Source organism: Argiope bruennichi, chromosome 7 (assembly GCF_947563725.1).
Source record: "Argiope bruennichi chromosome 7, qqArgBrue1.1, whole genome shotgun sequence".
In the NCBI taxonomy this organism is placed as follows: domain Eukaryota; kingdom Metazoa; phylum Arthropoda; class Arachnida; order Araneae; family Araneidae; genus Argiope; species Argiope bruennichi.
The window spans coordinates 4,660,716-4,684,228 of record NC_079157.1 but is presented as its reverse complement, the minus strand read 5'-3'; the positions used below and the strand labels follow the sequence as shown (position 1 = coordinate 4,684,228).

The 23,513-nt window shown below is 30.2% G+C and overlaps 1 protein-coding gene across 1 annotated transcript in view; it reads left to right on the top strand.

The window, feature by feature from the left end:
- Positions 1-540: 540 nt before the first annotated feature.
- LOC129974872 (beta-1,4-galactosyltransferase galt-1-like) overlaps positions 541-23,513 on the top strand; it is a 43,297-nt gene continuing 20,324 nt past the window's right edge. Inside the window, exon 1 of the mRNA XM_056087640.1 lies at positions 541-616. The gene's annotated coding sequence lies outside the window, so the exon portion shown is untranslated. The remainder of the gene's footprint in view (positions 617-23,513) is intronic.

The following is a 23,513-nucleotide window of genomic DNA, read 5'->3' as shown; positions in this document are numbered from 1 at the left end:
AGGCTTCTAAAATAATATGAGTTATATGACTATCGAAATTTGAAGTTTTGATATTTTGCAAAATATTTTAATTTGAATATTTTGCTGAAGAAGCCATTTAGACTATGTTACATGTAATATTTAATTGAAAAAATTTAGTTATCTTTAATCCCGGTGAACCAACTGATCGCTAAAGGCTACTTACTAATTGATATTTGGGAGTTCAAACAGTAACACGCATATGTTATACCCGATTAAAATTCCAACCCTTGTAAATATAGTTATTCTTATGTTCAACCACCCTGAAATGCTTCTGACATAATGAGCATACCTATCCCTTCGCCATTCGCAAGCAGATTGCGCAATTGAACTAAATAAAACAAAGATTCGTATCCTTCAGTGACAAAATCAGAGCAGAGGATCATTAGAGTGAGCCCGGCCTGTGGCCTTGTCCGGCTCAATCAAACACACCCATCTCCGCTGGCCGAACAAATTGGCCACTATGCACTGTTCTAATGATTAAATATGAAAGCCACTTCCTAAGCCACTTTTGTTATTTTTCATAAAAGCAGACGACTCGGCTTCGAATCGTCTGCATTTTCGACATTTTCCCCCATTTCGCAGGCGCACGGGAACGGTGAGTCATATTTTATTTACTCTGAAAATCAGTGAAGAACTAAATACTAACCCCTTTGACAGAAAGTTAGAAATAACTACCTTAGATTATTTAGCATACTTATTAGTGTTATACCGAAAGTTAAAAGTGACACATTGTATTCATTTTTTATGTCCGACATTTATAACAAAATTACAATAATTAAATTAGGAAATTAACCTCATGATGGAAATAATGACTAAATGTAATGAGTGAAATAATGAATGCTATAGGCACGATTTTACCTAAAAAATGATTTAAAAAAATTTTTAAGTATTTTTTTATTAATGTCTATTGAACAGAATGTCTATTAAAAAATTATCTTTAAATAATCATTTCAATATCCTCATTATTCCTTTATAATATGCGCTAATTGTCAAAAGATATATTAAAACCGAATTCCTTTTTTAAATATTCTATATCTGATTTTTTTTAAAAAATAATTTAAAGTATTTTTTTATTAATGTCTATTGAACAGAATGTCTATTAAAAAATCATCTTTAAATGATCATTTCAATATCCTCATTATTCCTTTATAATATGCGCTAATTTCCAAACGATATATTAAAACCGAATTACTTTTTTAAATCTGCTATATATGATGTTACTAAAAATAAGTTTTTTGTTAAATAAAACTTCTTATTTTATAAATAAGATCAATGAAAGCAAAAAATTGTTTCCTGTAAAATGGATGTTAATAGTGCGTCATATCTTCAACCATACCAATATCACTTTGCACAACATTTTGAAGAGAATATTATGCGAGAGAATAATATTAAGAGAGATTAATATTAATAATAAGATAATATTAATAAATATTTTAATATAATTAAAATATTTACTACTTAGCGGAGATGCGTCGACAAAATTGTCATACCAAACATTCATCTGGCATATTGACAGATAAAAGAACATTCAACTAATAAAAATCTCTTTTTTTATTTAGGAGGGTGGGGGTGGGGAGACGAAACTATTTTTCTGACGAATAACATTTAACTGACTTCAGTCATTTACTGTTTCGAAAAGGAATTCTCTTTGCGTTTATGCCACTTTATTCCCATAAATATTAACTACTTTTTTTTTCGTAAACTGAATATTTTGAATCCACTGAAGCTTTTACTGAATAATTGACTGAAAATTTTTATGCTAAAAGTTCAGGAGAAAAATGTTTTAGAAGAAGAAAGAAATTGTTAGAAGAGAAGAGTCTCCATCAGTCCCATTTTGCCCCCATCCGTCATCAAATGTTTTTTTTTAATGTATGCGTATTAATACATAAAATTATTATAATCAAAAAACGTCATTATCATAACATTTTTCTAAAAAAATGTAAAGAAAATAGAAGATTAAACTTGTTTGACTCCATAAATTATTTAAGTTAATAGTATTATATTATTATATTTAATAATTTTTTATTGAATGTATGATTTTTATTTTGATAAATTTTTATATACATTTTATATATATATATAAACTTGCTAGAAATACTGAAATAGAAGATTTAAAAATACATTGATTTGATATTAATTATTACTTTTCTAAAATAGAATTATTTCTGTTGATATATTTATTTACTTTTAGAAACAGAACGAAGCTTGTAAAAGAATTTTTGTGTTACAGCATGTTAATAATAATTGATCGAAATCATTATCAAAAGGTGTAATTATTTTTAATTTTATTTAACTTGACTTATTTGTAATTTTATAATCGATTTTCACATTACTCCTAATTTGCTAGAGGCTTGAAATTTTTCACATTTGTGCATTCTTGATGACAATTCTCTGTTTTAATGTTTTCAGAACATAAATATTATTCAATGTTTATGTAAATTAAATTTTCATTGAGCATCATTGGCGCCATCTTCTGGGGAATTTAAGAAACATTAGACCTCAAAATTAAACAGAAGAAAATAAAGAGACTGAAATAAATTTTGTTTAGTTGAATAATAAAAGAATGTTTTAAAATTGTCCTTAGTTAAATTTATTAAGCGCTAGATTTGCTATCGAAATAAAGAAGATTTACTAGAATAAAGAAGAATAAAGAAGATCTACTAGATTAAATCGATTCTCTTTAACGTATTGACACCCGAATAATAACCGCCATGACATACTACTCAATGCTAATCACCATCCCTAACACTGCGACACATGTTCCACAAGCTGGCCATGGGTTGCCAATACTTGCCCTGATGCATCAGATTACAATGACGCTCTCTAAATAGGTGAGCAAAGAACAATTCCAGATGCAAATGGTCCTTTGGAAGATATTAAAATTTTAGCCCTCATGTAATTACATGATCCGGTCGATTTGGGGCGGAAAGCTGGCCGTCGTTTTGAATAAAACAGTACCCTTATCTGATGGGCCGTACGTGAAGCAGTCAGCGGGAGGTCCATCCCTTCCTAATGGACTATTATTTCCACCATCCTTTAACGGTGTCTCTTCTTTCTGTGTTTTTACATGCATCGTTGCACTCCATTTTTTTCGAATTTTACTTCTAACTTAATGAATCTGTAGGAAAAAAGCCAGAAGAAATGCATGCGGTTTGAATCTAAATTTCGTAACACCGAACCATTAATGGGGTTTAAATATTTAACACTAAGAGCACACTAACTTAAAATATACCTAATCGCAGCAAAACAGTAATTTAAAGCAATCGGGTCGGATTTGGGATAAAAATTTTATTAATATTTTTTTTCTCGATCGAATGTAAAGAGTTTTGATTTTGGAAGGAAATGCCCAACAAGATAATTTCAAAGCAATAATAATAATAAACCTTACTAAATATTTGTACTGTAAATTTTTTTCAATAACAATTTTCACAAGCAGATAAAATCACAAAAAGAGCGTTGCGGATATTTTTTCCATGTTTGATAAAGACATGACAGATGAAAATCAAGTCTAAAACACAGTGAGCTTGAAGTTCCATTTTGAGTTCTTGTCTTTAGAGAAAGGGAGACATAGAAATGAAATGCGCGTAAACATTTTATTTACTGATTTGATAACTCTATAAGACGATGCCGATTAAAATTCCTTTTCGTGTTAAATAACATTAGTTAATTGCTGGAATATATTAATAGAATGTTTATACAGTTGAGCTTAAGTTAATACTTCGTTTAAGTAATTAATGGAGCAATAAAATATTATTAGAAATTTTCGAGTGTGGGCCAAACCTCCATTCAACCAAATGATAGAATATTTAAAAGAGGTCAAGATGTTAGACACAAGCGTTTAACAAAGGTTAATCTAGAGCTAAAATGGACTTAACCGTCTCCAGATGGATAACTGTTATGACTTGCCTATGGAAACTCATGTTCATATCTTCCAATATTATTATTGCACAAAATTTGGTTTTAAAATTATCTTAAAATTAAAAAAAAAAATGTATTTTCAATTACATCAATTTCATTTCCATGCTTTTTCTTTATTTTTAATATACTTTTCAATTTATTTTGTTTTTAAACTGAAACAATATTATGGTGAAATTCAAACTCTTTCATCAAAATATCCAATCCTACGTTTTTCCCAATATTAATATTATAATGGTAAAAATAGCCTTCTTTGGGCAAAACCTCCGAAGTAGATATTTTTTATTCGTCCTTTTACTTTCTGGTACTAAAAGGGTTCTCAAAATCTGTTAAATTAAAAAAATACTAAAAAGGCTATTGAACAAATACAATAATTAATTGCATTCGTTATATGTACATAGTTTTTGTTCATATTACATTTGCTCATTTAAGGTAATCTGCAGACTAAAAAAAAGATAATGCCAAATAAACTCCATACAAAATGGTGGCTCGTTAAGGAGGAATGCAGCATGTCTCATGGTCTGTTAAAACAAAATTACAAAAATGCATTCGGTGAAATTACATGATTGGATATAGACCATCATATTCATTATTTTGTGCATGCATGGAGCAAGAAATTTATGGAAAAAGAGCCAATTAAAAAAAACTGTACAGACCTCCAGTTTTGGAAAAGATCTGGAGAAATTGATCATTTGTGTCTTCGATAACCATCGAACCATGTCTTTGATAACCATGTCTTCGAGTTCCATCTTGATTTGATTCATATAACTAACAGCGCCCATATTGGGATCAATATTAAAAGAGATGAAAACATTCAACATCTGCTCAATTTGTTTCAATTTTAAAGCATTTTATCATTCGTCTTCTGAATAAAACCTTGAAATTGTGAGAGATTTTGTGGACATGTACTTTCAGGGGAATGTACTTCTTGGACACGCAACGATTTAAGGAAGGAATCTTAGGTATCTTTGGAAGGAATGCGATAGGCGTTATGGAATTTTTTCCTGATCTTGAATTTTAGGAGCCGTATAAGTTATCCACTTTTGACGGCTTGTGTTAGAAATAAATAAATTAAAAAGCGGGACTTGAATCAGTGAATAAGAGAGAAATTTAAAATAAAGTAATATAAGTTAATTTAAGATAAAAAAAATAGAAAATTAAATAGTATTTAAATTTGATTAAGAGATATCCTTACACACGCACATACACACACATATATATAAATAATTTAATTGACAGTTTTCTTCTTTTTTTTATATCAAATAAAATATTCGTTTTTTTTGGGGGGGGGGGGTTAGCAATTTTCAATAATTTCTTTTTTGTTAAAAACCATGATTAGTATTAGCGGGACAATAAAGAAAGACAGTAAACAGCAAACGAAACAGTAAGAAAGCATTTATATAGGCTACTACAGCTAAACGTTGCGTATTCAAAATTACAGGGATTAGAACCATGGAAAGCCAAAACACAGCTCCATTCAGATGTTCAAATTTAATTAAAATTCACATTATTAGAAAATAATTAATTTTAAAAATCCAAATAATTAAAATTTACTAAATCCGGTTCGCGACTATCTGCCTGGTTTTCTTTTATCGTAATTTTATGAGGAAGGCAATGCGTCTAGTAAGTCCTCTATTAAGGATATTTTTAAAACTAAAAACTGTACGTTTTGACTTTTATCTTAGGGTTACCTTTTCATATTTGTGTAATGATTTATCAGCGAAAAATAAAATCAGTTTGAGCCAAATTGTTTAAGAATTCGGCCTACAATTTACGTTAATGTTATCTTTATGTTCCCAGCATTTTTAAGCTGGGAATTACAGAATTCATGTTAAAATTGGAACTGTTTATATCCTTAACCCTTAACTGGGGAGGTGAAATTTTAGGACTTTATTGATGAGGTGCGGTCTACGAGGTCGCATTTCATTTACACTCAAATTAAATTTTCTAATGAATGTGTTAGTATGAAAAACTGCCAATATATTTTGCAGATATTTTTCTTGATATATAGATATGTTTTAGAAATTTTTCGAAATATATTATCATTGAAAAAAGTAAATGCGTTGGAACATACATTTTCTTCCCAAATTACATGTTACAATAAATACTATTCTTGAAAAAATATATTACTTTTTACTTTTTAAATCATATTTATTTTTACTGTATATGAAGGTATATAGAAGACAATATAACGTAAAATTCAACAATTATATGAAAAATAAAAAAAAATTGACAATGGGTAAAATTGGTCCTTTTTTTATAGGCTTGTGTGACTTTCATAGCACGGTTTTCTGGGGCATTTTAAACATACAGGTTAAAAACTAATATAAAAAACAACTTATAAATTCTGTATGTATATATCGTGGTATATTAATATATTTTATAAATTTTTCAAAATACATTACACTAGAAAAATTAATTATGCTTGAACATACATATCAGAATCAGTTGAATGCGAACTTTCATCGAAAAATTCTTCTGTTAAAGTTATCCTTATCACTAAAATCACTTTCTGCTTCATTTAAAAGTGTCTGGAGCACTGCTTCATAATAGGATCAATAAATAGGATGACATTTCGGGGCTCAAATTTTACGCCATCTGCTAAGCCTTGTTTATCACTGGGACATTAACAGGGAGGTGCGGTCTTAGAGACCGCACTCGAAGAAATAACTGAGTTATTTTAAAAAGCATCCGCTGAAATCGGTTGAAAAAGTGCACGTGTGTTGAAGGTCACAAAACAGGAAGCTACAGGGTCTATACATTCAATTGAACTAAAAATAGAATAGGGATGACCGAAAATCCATCGCTGGCGCTCTCACAGACCGCACGTCCCCAGTTAAGAGTTAAACTAACTTATTTTTTCTCTAATAAATTCTTAAAACGTGCAGTGCAGTATATAAACATATATAAACTACTAGTACAGAGCTTTCTATTTTGATTCGACACGCTACCGGCGACTGCTTCTATGATTCACCGGGTCACGGTTGCATTCACATTGAGACAAATGGAGGGCTTCGTACTCCATAAGAAGTGAGAAAATATCTATTAATAACAGTGAATTTTAGTATAAAAAATTTGTCTTTTGGTATTCGTGGGCAAAGAAAGGAATTCATAGAACTCCGGCGTATCTGGCTTTTTTGTTATTCGGGCCAGTCCTTCCGCCACATGTGGCCGGATACTCGGGAGTGTACTGTATACACGTATCAGTCACCATCTTTATGATCTCGAAGAAACGAGGTTCCGGGCTCTAGAATTATAGGTTTCCTTGGAGAGAAAACTAAAAGACATTGTTTGTTTTTGTAGCAGTTTCGATAAAAAGGTGCACAACATGAAACAATATCCTGGGTGGCAGTTATATTTGGCAAACCACTGTTGATGTCAGGGAACGGAAAAAGTCGCTTTATGTCCATCCACTCTTGATTGCCATTTATATCACCTTTGTAGTACTTTTTACAGTTTCTTTCTATCGAATACGCTTTAAAAGTTATTACAACCTAAAACTGCAAACGAATTGCATCAGTATCCTGATTATGTAGCGAACATTTTTCAGAAGTTTTCCACCAACATAAGAACAAAATCAAAACAGAAATTTTGCTCTTGGAATATTTCAGAATCCATTTTCTTTTTTCTTTTGGGCTATTTCAATGTTTCATAAAATATTTACGCAGATCCGATTTCATTTTATAACTCTGTGCAGCCCGTTTGATTTCATTCTCTGTCAAAAAAGATGAATATCAGGCACTTTTCATCCGTTAAATACGGAGGACAACGAACGCGAATCTCCAATAATCGATTCGCGTCAATGAGACCTGAAGAACATTTTTTTTCTTCTTTGAATTCAGAAGAGGTTGGACATTTCTCGATGTTCAAGCTCATTGAATGTAATCTTTTCTGTGTCCGAGGGAAAAAAAAAGAGGAAGGCAATTGATTAAACGGATATAAATCAATTTTGCATGATGTAATAACTGACATGTCTGGGCAGCGCACACACACACGAAACATCCAATATGTGTTTTATAATTTATCATCTTTCCAGAAAATGCCCATTCTGGAAAAAGAGTGTCATTGGCTGAAAAACAATTTTGGAATGTACTTTTCTTCTCTTTCGCTATTCGAGCAAGAAACAAAATCCCTATAAATGAAATAATGAGGCGGAACAAAAGTCAGTTTTAATTTAATCATATTAACGTCTCGTTTCGAAAGAACATGAAGAATATTTTGGAATGAATTTCGTCATTTTGATCCACGGTTAATGACAAGAGCAAGACCTGACATTCAATGTCTAAATTTTCTTGCCACGTCAGCTAGAAAACATTTGTATACCTAATGCATTTAATATACATATACATTAGGGTGGAACAAAAATGGCCTTTAAAATTCTTTTTTACATTTTAATTTTGTAATAGTGGGGAAAATTGACTTTTAGGCGTTAAAAAAAATTGGTTGCAATATTACATTACCTTGAGGTGCCGCAAAAAGCTCAAAGTTCGTAAAAAAAAAAAAAAAAAAAAAATTGAAAAATTATAAACTTTGATAAATACTTTTTATAAATTTTTCGTGCATATAATGCTACAAAAGTTGATTTTAAATACATATATAAGCATTACATTTGAAAAATTATTAATTACAAAATATTATAATAATAAAAAAAGTTACTTTTAATGTCAAATTTTGTGTTTTTTATTACCGTATCCTTAATGATTACAAATGTTACAGCTGCAAAGTGTTTTTTTCTTACGACATTGCCATATTAATTAATTAATTATATTAAATTATATTATTTTTTTATATGCACACGTGAGTCCATTTTTGTTCTTATGTATCCTTTTCTTGCAATTGAACCACAAACATTTTGAGTCTATTCGGTCGCCAATTTCACAGCTCTTTCCTCTGCTTGCGTGTGACAAGGAAGCCGAGGGAAGTGGATAACCGGATCCTCTATACAATTTGGTTCAGCTTCAGATGCCTTGAGTATGAATTTTTTGAGAGAATCAATGGAAATATGTTTTAACAAAGGATTTCAGTTTCTCTTCTAATATTCTTGATCTTCTAATTTTTCATTCCATCTAATACATTGGTTTTATCTTCTGTGTTACACACAAGTCTTGTAAACCAGCACTAGATATAGTTGCAGTAGCCCTATCTGATAATCCGATAGGTCAGTAATGGGAACGACAGATGGTAATTTAATTGGCATTTGAGTGCTTTTCCCTTCATTCTTCATTCTGAAGAGCCTGGTAGTTTTGAAGGATTATGTTCGTTTGCCTCTTCTTGTAAAGAACACGGTTGTTCTTCAGCGCCGCCAGTGTCGCCAGTATGTCGCCATTGTCTAACACAATAGTATTTTTTGTCCATTCTTGATCAAATTTAACAATTCTCTGTTCTTTACTTTTTCTTGCTTCTTTCTTCCTCAAAGTGCTTTATAAATATTGCCTATAATTATTTTCCTGTTAGAGCGTTAATCGCTTAGAAACTCTTGTTCCACAACTGGTACTTTTTTTTAAATACAAGTATAGGTAGTAAATCCTACAGACTTACATGTAGCAATATTAAATAAACATTTAGCTTCTTCTCTAAGTATGGAATCAAACTTATCTAAATATTTTCTATTTTTAGACTTTAATAAATTCCTCAATTTAGCATAATAAGTTTTATCATTTGCGAAATTCTTTTACTAGCATCAACGGGAATAGAATCTCTTGACCATATTTGTTCTATTTTGGAAACTAAAGTGTCACATGTTTCACTTACTGAAGGATCCTTCTCTGAAGCAATTTTGAGGTTATGTCTAATATAACAGCTCATAGCAGATTCGTAAGTAGGCAGCTTAAATTCAAGCAAATCACTTAATTTTCCAAAAATAGAATATTCCAACATTTGTCTAATCTTCATTAATTTAATCTGAGCCGCTTTTAGTCACAAAAAAAGGCCATAAATATAAAAACTAACAAATCAGTCAATCAACAGACGGAGATGAGATGCAAACTCAAAACAAATCTCCATCTCTTTTCAATAACCTCGTTCCGACGATGATTCAATGTCCTGAATGCCATGCCAATGCTATAGTAAAACTGTTTTTATTTTTCTATTCATATTATAGCACCTATTTAGAACTTTTTATTTCATAACCGAGACATGCAAAAATCTTACAAAAAGTGTGTTTTTATGAAACTTTAACGTCCTTGTGGCATCTAGAACGTACTTCAATACTTTTCATATTTTGTCTGTTGTCTGTTGTTTGTGTCTGTAAAAATTGTCTGTTTGATGGTACCAAATTGATGATCGCACAATTTTTTTTTGAATTTTCGAAATATATATATATATATATATATATATATATATCCTTTTTTTCCATTATTAAAAGCTTAGAAAGAAGGATTTTGTTAAATATCTGTATATCTGTATAAGTGTTTAGCTTTTAATTAAGCACAATTTTGATTAAAATATCAACGAAAGGGCTCTGATACACGTTTCCTATCTCCCAAAGCATGTCTGTATCAAATATGGTAGGTCTCAGTTTTTTACAGTGCCAACACACACACACACTCCCATTATTATTAGTAGAGATGAAATATCAAGATCTATTGTTGGGTCATTAGAAATTCCACCCATTTTTGAGAGAAATCTTTGAAACCCAACTTTACTGCATATTATCTATATAATCAATCCTTGATAGCATCTTCTAGAGGAGCAACTACTGTAAAATTTTCGATAATCTTTAATTGTACAAAACGTCATTCACTCTAGATACTTCATCAGTGGTTGCCTGATCCCCACCAACTTCCATTTTCAAATTTGAAAAATACTGCTATACAATTCCCTACATGGGGGGCGGGGGGGGCGGGCGGCATTGGACGACTTTCCCAGCCTGGACAATTATTTTGCTAATACTTATTTACTACTGACAATAATTATTTAATACTGATATTTACTACTGAATGTGAATTCATTATTTAATTATAAATAATTTTTTAAGAGAAATAGCAAGAAAGGACAGATCTATCGTTTTATAATTTATTCCACTAATATATCTGCAGTCTTTAAAACTGAAATTGTGAGCTGTGAAGTAGCGATGTGATGAATGTGGATCACAGGAAAAGCGATTATTAAAATGAAATGATTGAAATACACTCGCTGCTTTGCAGAGATCATTGATCTTTTAGGCTGTTAGAGGATTAATATGGAAAGCATAATTTTAATTTTCATCCTATTACGGGATATGACAGGAAGATATTCCCGTAATTGAGTCAGTGTACTATAAATTATTGTGGATGTAAATGGAAAAAGAGTATATAGAACGAAATAAAAGTGAAAATCCTATTTTGGAGTTAATGTCCAAAGAAAGCAATTTCTTAAAATAATAACTGACAAAAGTATGCGAATGTATGTTTTTGTATGAGTTTGAATATCATCATAATTTTTAAAACAACAACTGTGTACAGAATTATATATAAAAATTGTACAAAAGTGAAATTAAATTAATTAAAAAGGTAATTAATTTTCTGAATTTTAAGATAATGCAAAAACCCTTTTTGTGAGATTATAGTTTCGGAAGATATGATTATCAATATACAAAGCCAAGTCATAATGATTATTCATCTAACGATATTTAAGGCTATTATAACGCTCGATAAAATTTTGATATATATTTCTATAATTTTAATTTCTTCTACATTTTTTTCTTCTGACTGAATGGAGTTTCTGGCGACATGGTGAATCGGCAAAATAAGTGAGTTCTTCCCGGAGAATTTCTAATATTTTGTAGCTTCGTTAATTAACTAAGTGAAGCTTGAATTGAAAGCAGCTGTAAAGACGTTCAGTAAAGCATTCGTATAGTGATTTGTTTAAATTTGATTGTAGCCATTCGACAATGAATTATAAGAGTGATTTCTGTGCCATTTACAATGGCATTTTTTATATATATGGGGATTATGGATCAGTTCCTCCAATTAAGTAAGAAGAATTATTGATTAAGCGTTCAGACCTTTAAAAAAACACTGCGGCATTTTACCAAGAATAAGGATAAATTTATTTTATACAAAAAAAAAAGAAGAAGAAGAAAAAATAACAGAAGTAACTCTTTCGATTTGGGAAAGAAATATTGAATTCCTGCCGACCAGATTGTATAGTGAGTAGTGTTACAGCAGTTCATACAAATTTGAAGATTAAAATCGATAATAATGTAGTTACTGAACATTTTTAATCAAACAAAAAGTAAGAATTTGTTACTTTTTCAGCTAATTATTCATGTTTCAAATCTTATTATCATGTCTTGATACAGAAAATTTCAACAAGGTCTTAAATCAATTTCCAGTACTTTTAAATCTAACATAATTTTTTTTAAATCGAACATAAAAATCATTTTAACAGAAAAAAAAAGGAATCACGTTTGAGATAAAAAAAATAGACTATATATGAAAACACTTGATGTAATATGCCCAGGAGTACTTACAAAGTAATAAGAAAGTATGTTTTAACTTCTGTCAATGCCATTGGAATAAAAACCATCACTTTGTCGATATTCCACGAAGTTATTCGTTCTCAGTCTATCCGACCAGGAATGATCTCATTTATTACTCGAACTGTAATACAATGGAACATGGAGAGTTAAAAATGTTTACCATACAATTAGGAAGCTTACAGATTTAGTACACGAAGGAATTTGTTGTTTAACTATACACTTATTTCTCCACTTTTGGCATATATTATGAGCATATATTTTAAAGAGAAAAATATTTTGCGGGCTTCATATCTCTATCGAAAGTAAAATTTAATTAATAAATCAAATAAATGAATACTGCAATCAGCATTAAATGAAAAATATTTAAGAATAATAGAATTTATACTATAAGAGATACCGTTAATAAAGTGTGTTTCATTAACCAACTAGCCACCTGCGGGAATAACACTGTTTTGCCTCGGTTAATGGATCCTAAAATGTTCAATCAAGTATCTTATTCAACAGTCTTAATAACTTCGTCAAAAAATATTTTTAAGGTCCACATTTTAGCAGTCAAATACCTCATATTATGTTAAAAGTTTTACACCCTTCTGTTCATTGTACTATGAATTTCCTTAATGTTCTGTCCTCTCCTGTGAATTTGAATTGAAATGGAATTGAGTGTGAGTGTGAATTGTGAATTTGAGTTTAATTTGAAACAAACGCGATTAAACTTCATTAAATATAAAAATATTTTTGAAGAAAATTTACATGTTTTATAAAGAAATGGGTCCAGATGATGGAATCACTCAGCACTGGAATCTTGTATGTACTCCAAAATGATTTTACAATTTTTGCAACATTTCTAAAGATTATTCAATGAAATGTTCTCTGATTCTACATAAAATTCAGTTTAACGCACTAACAAAGAATTTATTATAAGCAGTTTATAGTATTAAGACTCTGTTTAAAAATTAAAAAGAAAAATTGGATCCTTCAGAACATTTATGGATTCAAACTGTTTAAAATATAATTAATTCTTTCATTTAGACCATTTTTTTTGTTTGATGTATATACCTACTGCTAATTGTTCAGAAATTACGTGTTGAGTGAGTGAGTGAATATTATACTAACGCAAGATCCATTCTCTGGATAAACTGCGCCGCAACTAGATGAAAAGTTTGGTGCTACGTCTTAAAACTTTGTTTAAAATGTTTATAATCTGTTTTTAAAAATACAACTACAAATGAAGAACAACGACAAGGAAAAAACAACACTTCAAATTTCTTTGATAAAACCAGCCTCTTTTTAAATACAGAAAATGACGTGTTGAATCTCGATGAGAGAGAATATTCTGTATATATAAAACACATTTTCCTTAAATAATACAGCATTATCCAATCAATTATAGAAATATTTTTATAAATTACAGAAAACGTTTTCTATCATTCATTTTTCCTGAAAATACTATGCTTGATATTGATTTCATATAGATAACGAGCTGAAAATGACTCTCTTCCAGATTTCATTTGCAGTGAGAGTTAACGTAGAGCCTACATTTAAAATATGAAAATAGAGAGTTAACATTTTTACTGAATTTATTTCGTGACTCCTGGTGATTTTTCGGCAATGAATCCCTGTCATTTAGCAATGGATTCTCAAAAGTCCAATTTATGTTTCAGACGCGTTGTTCCGTACCTGTTGGAATCGAAATTTTGCCCAGAACGATGATTGTGATTACAAAATCACAGATTCAGTTTTATATATTTAAGTCATTGCATTTTTGTTATCACCCTATTGAAATGAGTCTTGCTATAGTGTATTTCTGAATTAATTGTAAAAGCACCAACTGACAGACAGTCAATCTTTTGACGGATTTGATTCCAAATTTGTAGGTATCTACACATCCGATGTTAAATCTATGTAACAAATTTTATCCATTTAACTCTTTTATACATTTTGTTTCGTAATTATCGTGTCAACTTATATTCAGCCATCCGGACAGACAGAATTCCTGCAAAAAGATTTTGCTCAAAATTTAAGAGAGATCTACAAATTTGATGTAAATTCCATTAGTCTAGCTTAAAGAGGTTTTGAATTACCTTTGTTACAGACAGAAATAATGCCAAAATGTAATTTTAGAAAACGTGGAGTTTTATAACATGTAGATTTGTTAGAAATTTGATTTTTTGATGGTTATAATTTTTTTTCTTAACTTTAAATACGGGAAAGTAAAATCCAATTGAAACAGAAAACAATTTACGGCAAAATGATAATAGAAACATAGTTTTTTTTTAAATTTTAGGACGATGTAAATATATAATTTATGTTGTAATATGTTACAAAGTTATCACGAGTAAAAACCAAAATTTAATTTAATTTTTAATTAATTAAAATTCCCCCAAAAAATCTCACATGGTTCACATTTCCGACTTCCAAAGTACATACATGCAAATTTTGATAGCTCTACGGCAAATGGTCTATCTTCTAGAGCTCCTAAAACGCATACACATTCATTTTTATTATTTGTAAAGATAGATATATGGTATAAACAGTAAGACGACAGCAAATTTTTACTTCTTATTATTTTATTATTAGAAATTTTTAATATTTGGTTTTGTATTTCGATTAAATTTAAAAAAAAAAATCAAGCCACGTTTTTATAGTAAACCGAGTTTACATTGGGACTGTAATTTATACATTTAGAAGACAATATGATTCCACGGTCTTCCGAAAGTAACCAGAAAGTTTATTGAGATATAAATTGCGATGTATTGTTTTACGAAATCATTTTAATTCCAACTATATCATATTCAGAACAAGGGACAACGCAGTAATAATTACGCTTTCCGTTGATTCGGCAAGACCTTTATACCACCACATCAGAATAACATGGATTTATAAGTAATTTATTACTTATAAATATATCTTGTATTTTTTGTTAAGAAGGGAATGAAAGAAATTTAATTTTTGTTTATTAGATAGTTCCTTGAAAAGTGAAAGTTGGTTGAAAAAAGGAGAATTTTTCGCATGAGAATTCTTGCAAAATAAAATGATTTAAAATCAAAATCGGTGAAAACCAGCTGAAATGATCTCCCCGATACCCTCCGACTAGGCTCTAATCCCGCTCGCTCTCCATGGATAAAATTGTTGTCCTGGAGTGACACACAAATCCTTCACATAGCAATAGCGAGCAATACTTACGAGATACATGTCTTTGGAATGAACCTAACATCTTTATTGAATATATCTTGCGAATACGTGTATTAAAAGCTGATTTTAGCCACTGCTTGAAACTAAAATTTTACATGGAACTACATTTATAGTCCGTAGACAACATTTCCAAATTTCATTGCTTTGAGGCATTGGATTTATGAATCATTGCGTCTACATGCTTGTGAAAGTGCGGAGAGGCAAATGGTTAACCGTTTGATTGATTTGGTTCAAAATTTGATAAATATCTATATTTTAAATGTTAAGCCTGTGTACCAATTTTTTTTTTATCTAGCTTCTTGAGTTGATCTATTTCACTTTTAATCGAGCAGTCAGACAGACTTCCTGTAAATGGATTTCGTTCAAAATATGATAGAAATCTCTAAATGTAATCAAAAGTTTAAGTACCAAATTTCATCTTTCTAGCTCAAAACTGTTTTTAGTCATTGAGTTCAAGACAGACAAATATAACTCCGAAATGTGTTACTCCAAAATGCGAACATAGGGAGAAAAGGTGGAAATTGATAAAAATCTAGAGTTTAATTGATTTGACGATCGCAATACCTCCTCTGTACCTCTTATATGAGGGGGGAAAAATGAAGACACATACGATACCAAAGAAAGATGTTCTTTTTCTTCAATAAAAAAAATCAAAAAAATCTGTCAGTTGCCTTAAAAAAATATTGTTGACATATAAGTTGAAATTTGTTAGACAGATTATCTCTGTAAAATGGAAGGTGCCTCGCTTGAAAGATTTGGTTGGAATTCGCATTCTAAACTACAATTGAAATTCGTATTCTAAAATTACAAGAGAGAATAGAGATACGAGTGAATAATTTTGATTACGAGACGAAAATTCAAGTTGCATGAGCTTGGAGATCAAGCAATTGCACCAAATCTTTTCAAAAGCTTTGGAAATGATCAGAAAAGTGGGCCTGTAGTTTGAAATTTCGTAAAGTTGTGATGAATCACTCTGTAACTCGCAACAGTGGGTCTCTAGTACTTAGATTTCATCAGAACAAAACTATTTAATGGTGAAGACTTTGCTATCACAGCAGTATGTGTATGAAACACAAATTCGCTCGTTGTGCTTAATTATTAAGAAGTGAGATGGAACGGTAACTTTGATGCTGTTTAAGATATGAGTTTGGTTTTGGAACAAAATCCATCAAGGTCTTTTCCTTCTACTTAAGGAGGTAATTATTCCCTATCAAATCGAATCTGATATAAAAAAAAACACAAGCGTAAGGTGAACATTCTCATGTCCACGATTTGAAAGAAGAGACATGCCATAAAGTGTAAATATACAGACTTCTAAACTTGAATAGATTCTATGTCCAGGGTGTATAGAGTTCTCAGGGACTGCTGCTTTTAAGTGAAAATCTTCAAAGCAAACAAAATATATCTAAATAAAGCTTCTCATCTTTAATGGGACTCTTGCATCCACCCGATGCCTTTATGGCTATCGATTCAATTGAAAGACGCAACACTTGCTAAAAAATAGAACAGTACAGTACAGCTTTATTGTAAAACAATAAGATATATATACATGGAAGCAGTAACATGTCACTAGGCAACGGCGCAATTGCAAATAATTATTCAACTCGGATGAACCGGAGTTTAACCCCCTTCTTCGCCAAGTTGCAATAACGCGCCAAAGCTGACAACCTCCGTTTTCTCTAGACTGGCAAACCTATTATCTTTCACCTTTATTATGGGCTATGATTGGACATCTGCTCCCTCACTTTTGAACATTTCGCAAAACACGGTGCAAGACCATTGTTGGCAAGTTGGCGATTTTTGAAAATTTCGCCAAGCAGGGGGTTAAACTCCGGTCGTACCTTCAACTCATTTCAGTTCGACGAACTCCGGTATAATTACAAAACGAAAAGAGCTACATAAAAAAAAATATTTGTTGAGCAGTTTTAACATCTTTAATGTAGATACCTATTAGATTTTGAGCCAAATCTTACAAGGTATTGACTGTCTGTCAGTATCTTTTTTTCAGAATCAAATAAACGCTGTACTTCAAAATCACCATATATAAAATTTCGTATGGATTTTGTGACTACAAGTTTATTTTTATTCCAATCGGTTAGGAAAAACTTGTCTAAAATACAAATTCGATATTCGGATACGATTAATTACTTGCCAAAGATCCTACAATAGATTCGATAAAAATGGTAATCCACGCCAAAGGTTAATATTTCGTAACAACTGTATGCTAATGTCGTGCAAGACATCCTCTGGGCCAACACCATTATTAGAGAGAGAATGTGAGAAAGTTTTGGAGTAACCACTCCTGCTAGTATCAGATTAATATGAATGCCATCAGAAACAATGATACGGCTTTTAGAGAACTGGACCGTAGCACATGTCACAGCAAAAACGAACGTTTTGGTAAATGTTTATGAGGCGTTGTATGAACGCTCTGATAGAACGTGAAATATAAAGTTATCGTGAAAAGTAATTTAAAAATCAACTTCCTTATCATATTGTAAGTTATAAGCACTTTTTTGTTGTTTTAAGTTGACAAAAATTTAAATAGTACTTTTGATTTACTTCCAATTCTTTTCCTGTGTAGTAAATTTAAAAATCGATCAAAATGGATGAATTTTCCGTTGATCGGACTTCTACAATTCCAATGGAAATGCTGGCTCATAATCCAGTAGAAAGAAACGATATTCAAGATGGACCCATTTCTGAACGGGCTAGTTCAAAACCAACAGCATCAAGCAAAGCTGCAGCTGCTCAAAAAGTTCGCGGGCATAAAGGTTTAAGAGAAAGCTCAAAATCAGTGAAGATGGCGTCCAATTCTTTGGCTATTAAACGCCCTATCGGTAGACATTCAAAGTCATCCGTCGGTGCTAAAAAAGTTGCCAGACCTAAAGCTAAAGGAGTCAAGAGCCCGGTTAAAAAGAAAGCAGCTGCAAGTAAAGATAAGAAGCCAAAGAAATCGCCAAAGAGAGCTGGTCTGAAGAAACCCAATGCAAAGCCATCAACTAGAGGCATCAAGAATTAAAAAAGACTCTATGGCTTGGTACCAAGGTTTAAAAATTCTCGAAACAACAAAAAAAGAAAGTTAATAGCCATATCTAAAATTTTATGTCTTTGTAAAAATTCGAAATTGTGTTAAAATTACTTCTTTTGTTTTCATTAAATTATTTTTATTTTTAATTTTTTTTTCTCTTCTGTTGCAATGTAGTACTGAAACCTAAATTTATAATACTAAGAAAAAAAATTAAGATGGGTAAAACTCTAATTTAGTGTGCCCCTTACCTCGCCAATAATGCCAAATCGTCGATCAAGATGGTTGACCTGTTAGACAATACTCTAAAAACATTCAAATTACTTGCATAAAAAAAGCATCCGCTCCTAGTAGCTTCACTATTGGAGATGGATGTTTTTATTAAAAATAAATTTTAAGGATGTTTTTCTTAAAAAATAATATTATTTAAATTTTTTTATTAAATTTAAATAAAAAAAATTATAAAAATGAGTACACTTACTTAGTTTAAACTAAACTTTCATTTGGCAGGAAATGATTTAGAAATTTCGATAAAAAAAAACGGCAGAACTATAGAAATGTAGACTTTCTTCTGTCATCGCGATATATACTCCGCCATGTAAGCAACAAATTCTTCAACAAAATATCGCTGATAAATATCTATGATCATAATATTTTTGATCATTCCAACCATCAGATATCCATTCTTGAACAATCATGGACGATAAGAATTATCATGAGTAACGCACAGAAACAACATCAGTTCCGTTAGAATGGCAAGATAATATCTGTGATTAAAATGAAAAATTATGAAATAACGAAAAACGATTTCAAAAAACTTGAGCAGACGTTTTTAATTTCTTAATTTCTGTTCAAACAAAATTCGAGAACAGTTGATTTTAATTACTCCAGTAAGAACTGCAAAAGAATAAATATTATTTGATCGTATTTCTCTTAAAAATTAAACTGGAATGTATTACTAACAATAATGCATTATAATACACAATTAAATTAAATTCTTAATCCATGCTTATTTGTAATTTTCATTTCACACAAAATTATTATTGTAGAAGTGCAATTCAACAAGAAAACAAGTAATATATAAGAAACAAATTTTAAGCCAATTCCTACTTATTTTCTTATATTATATATATATATATATATATATATATATATATATATATATATATATATATATATATATATATATATATATATATATATATATATATTATTTATGATCGGGTGTCGTGTCAGTAATCTCAAAGCTTGGCGACCATTTGACGACATGGCCATGGATTTGTCGACCAAATAGAAATTACTGGAAAAATGTAATTAATTAATTTATATTTGAAAAAAAAACTGTATTAAATCAAGTGTCATCCACTACAAGTTTTAAAAAATGTATTTGAACTTGAGTAGATGAATAAAAAGTATTTTATTAATGATTGAAAATTTGAACAAGATATATATATATATATATATAGGGAGAGTGTCAACTAACAGTAGGAATGGAAAAAAAATCAGTATTAGGATTGTAGGAGAGCTATTACACTTGATATTTGGGTTATCAAAGTGGTGACAAATTCAGGGGCACTCTAAACTAGAATCAACCCCGAAGTGAGCAAGCATATGGCGACAGTTTCTTCAAATTGTTCTGTCGTTCTTATTTGGTTGCTTCTGATTAATCTCTGATTAAAATATCTAAATTCATTAAACTATCACTGTTCCGAAATCCCTTAAATGTAATTTCTAGATTCCTGTTTCACCAGGGGCTATTTATTTTTAAAAATTGAAATTTTTTTAATATCTTTTATGATATGTTTATAATATTTTTCATTTCTTCTACTTTTTTTAAAGTTATAAATTAAAAAAATATATTTTCTAATTTTTTTAATTTTTCGTATTGAGAAATACTCGATTTTCTTTAGATTTTTAGATGATTAATTAAGAATCTAATTTTTGGTGATCGAAAAATGCCTAATGGGAAATCACTGCGAAGCATGCTGGTGAATTAAAAGCCTTCAGTTTCTTGTCTTATAAAATTGATGTTGAAAAATTGATTAAAATTTAAATAACATAATCTGACTTTTCATAACTAAGCTGCAAAGCAAATGAAAAACTCAAACAAGGATACATTTTTAATAAAAAAATTTTAATCTAAAACAACAAAATCATGATGCAAATAAATTATATATTTTGGTGGATAGTCATTTCTCTGTAACTCTGACAGCGCATTTAGTTACTATATATTCGAGATCTTTAGAGATTTGGAAATTTTTATATATCTTTAGTATTAAAAAATTTACTTTGTATAAATTTATTTGAAAGATTCCGATAGAACCATTTGAAAAACAATTAATTATAGGTTTATCATACAACTTCATATATCAAGCATTTATCATTTTAAAGCCATTTTTATGAAATTAGCGAAAAATTCTTTGTGTTACTTGCAACATTGTTTCACTTCTATAAGAGTAGCCCATAAAAATTTCAGATGAACATTATTTTTAAAACGGTTCATAAAAAACATAAAAAAAAAACAGTTATTTCTTCATTTCTGATGCTTTATTTAGTTTTTTTTCCCTCCCTTTTTATAAACATTTTAACGAGATGCTTCCAGAAACACGCGTTTATTTATGCTCAAAATAGTAAATTTCAAATGGAATTTTCTATGTCGAATTAATATTAACCTTAATTAATTATTAGTAACGTTAATTATTATAATTCTTAATCGCATCAAATGTAATGCCGAATTTCACGAGTACTCTCTTGAAAACATGTATGTTTGGCAGCTACAACATGTTTTTAATTCTAATAAATTGTTTTATAATTGCACATAAAACAGTTGAATATTAAAAAAGGCACGCTAAAATCTCTCACAAAAATATAAAAAAATAGAAAGCATAAATATCACAATAAATTAAAATAAACTGATCACATTGAATAAAAATATACTGAAACAGTTTTCCCGAGTCATAGACTAAACGTTTTATTAAAATTCTTGGTAATCAACTATTAGGAATTTGTATTAATCATTTTACATCATCATCCAATTTCTGGCAAAATGGGGAGATATAAGCCAATTCAAGCAAAATAAGTCGTATGGGAAAAAGGGAAATTAAATTTAGTCTCAAATATGTTGTTGTAAAACTTATTTTTAACATTACAACAAAAAAGAAAAAGATAACTCTCATCGAATTGCCAAATATTGTCAACATATAGTGACAGATTTCTTGAATAAGAAAGGACTATCTTTTGAAAATAATGTTCATGATTTAATTATTTATTTTTATATTCATTAACTCATTTGATTCCAATACATTATTGCAGACGACTCTAGCTCATTTTTTGCATTGTGCGAGTTTTTTTAGTTGATTTTGAGTAGATTTCTTATTAGAATCTAACTTATAGCGATGTTTCTTGTGACATGACGTCGTGAGAATTGGTGAAGATCTTTAGCGAATCATGTTTCCTATTTTTTCTAATTGGAATCATTTAAAGCAGAGGAAAAAAAAAACATTCTTCCTTAAAAATATAAATATCTTAAATTGCTGCATAACAATTCTTTTGTTTCTGTTCTAGCCCCAATTCATTGCCGAAATGGGGAGTTCTCTTTTCAGCTGTTAAACTAACAGCATTTTTTTTTTTTTTTTTTTGCATACTCTTTTTTGCTTTTATATTTTTAGAGGGGAATCTCCAATAATCATGGCTTGAAGCTGTTGACAATAATATTTAAAATCCTAAATAATTTCCAAAGATTTGTCTTAATTTAACCCATATTAACTTAATTCTAAACTGTTCTCTTTTGTCCTGATCCAACTCCGCCTTTTTTATTTAATTAAGGCTACACGAGTTCTGTAAAAGCGCTGAAATCGGCAAGTTCCTCCATTCCGAGTGAAGGGATAAAAATCTGTCAAGGTTTGCAAATGCTTTTAAAAGATACCTATAGTCCCCTTAACTAAATCGACACTTGTGAAAGAATCCCTTTCAGAATTTCATAGTATATAAACACCGGGGATAAAAATGAAAACAAATAAATAAAATGAATTGTTTATCAAAGTTCAGCATAACAGCAATAATAAAATTTAATTTCATTAATTTTAATCAATTAATTAAATTGCCGGCGTCCTGGCATAGGGGTAGCGCGTCTTCCTCATGTCCTGGGTTCGATCTGTGTTCTATCTGTGAGGTGTGTGAATGTGCCCCCCTGTAAAAAGAGGTTGTGCAAGCGAATGTGTGTGAGTGCCATCTTCATAAGAACTAGATGTTAGACTTCTGCCCTCGGTTGCTCCGGGGTCTTTACCCTCAGAAGCTACTGCTCCCCCTTTCCGCGGTAACGCGGACACGACATCATCATCATCAATTAATTAAAGTTCGTAAAATTTTTTAGATTGAATTACATTTTTGTATACGACTTTCCGAATTCTACAGGATTTAAGAAACATTTTTCGGCATCGATTTATGCTGTGAAGATATTGTTGCTACTTTTTCTTAATTAAATTTACATACAGATACAGTTCTAATTATTTTCATTAGTATTCGTGGGAAATTTTCAGAGCAAGTTAGAAGATATTTAGTTCGCATTGCAGAAGTTTTCTTATTTTGCGATTTAGAGGAAGAAGAATACTCCAAAATATTTGTGTCATTGGCATTAAACTGTATTCTAATAATAGCTAAACAAGGTCTCAACAGATGGTGAGAAAAAGAAAATAATAGCACCTGAAATTCAGATTTCATGTAATGGAAAAAAAAGGGTGATGTTTCCTTTTCCTGACAGAAACGTTTTCTTTCGTTAATTACTTCAGATAATGGTACAAAATAATACCCTGGTATCCATGTTTTGTTCTGTGGCGTGACACAATAACTGTAAAAGCGATTTTTTTTTTATACTACTGGGTCGAAACATTATAAATT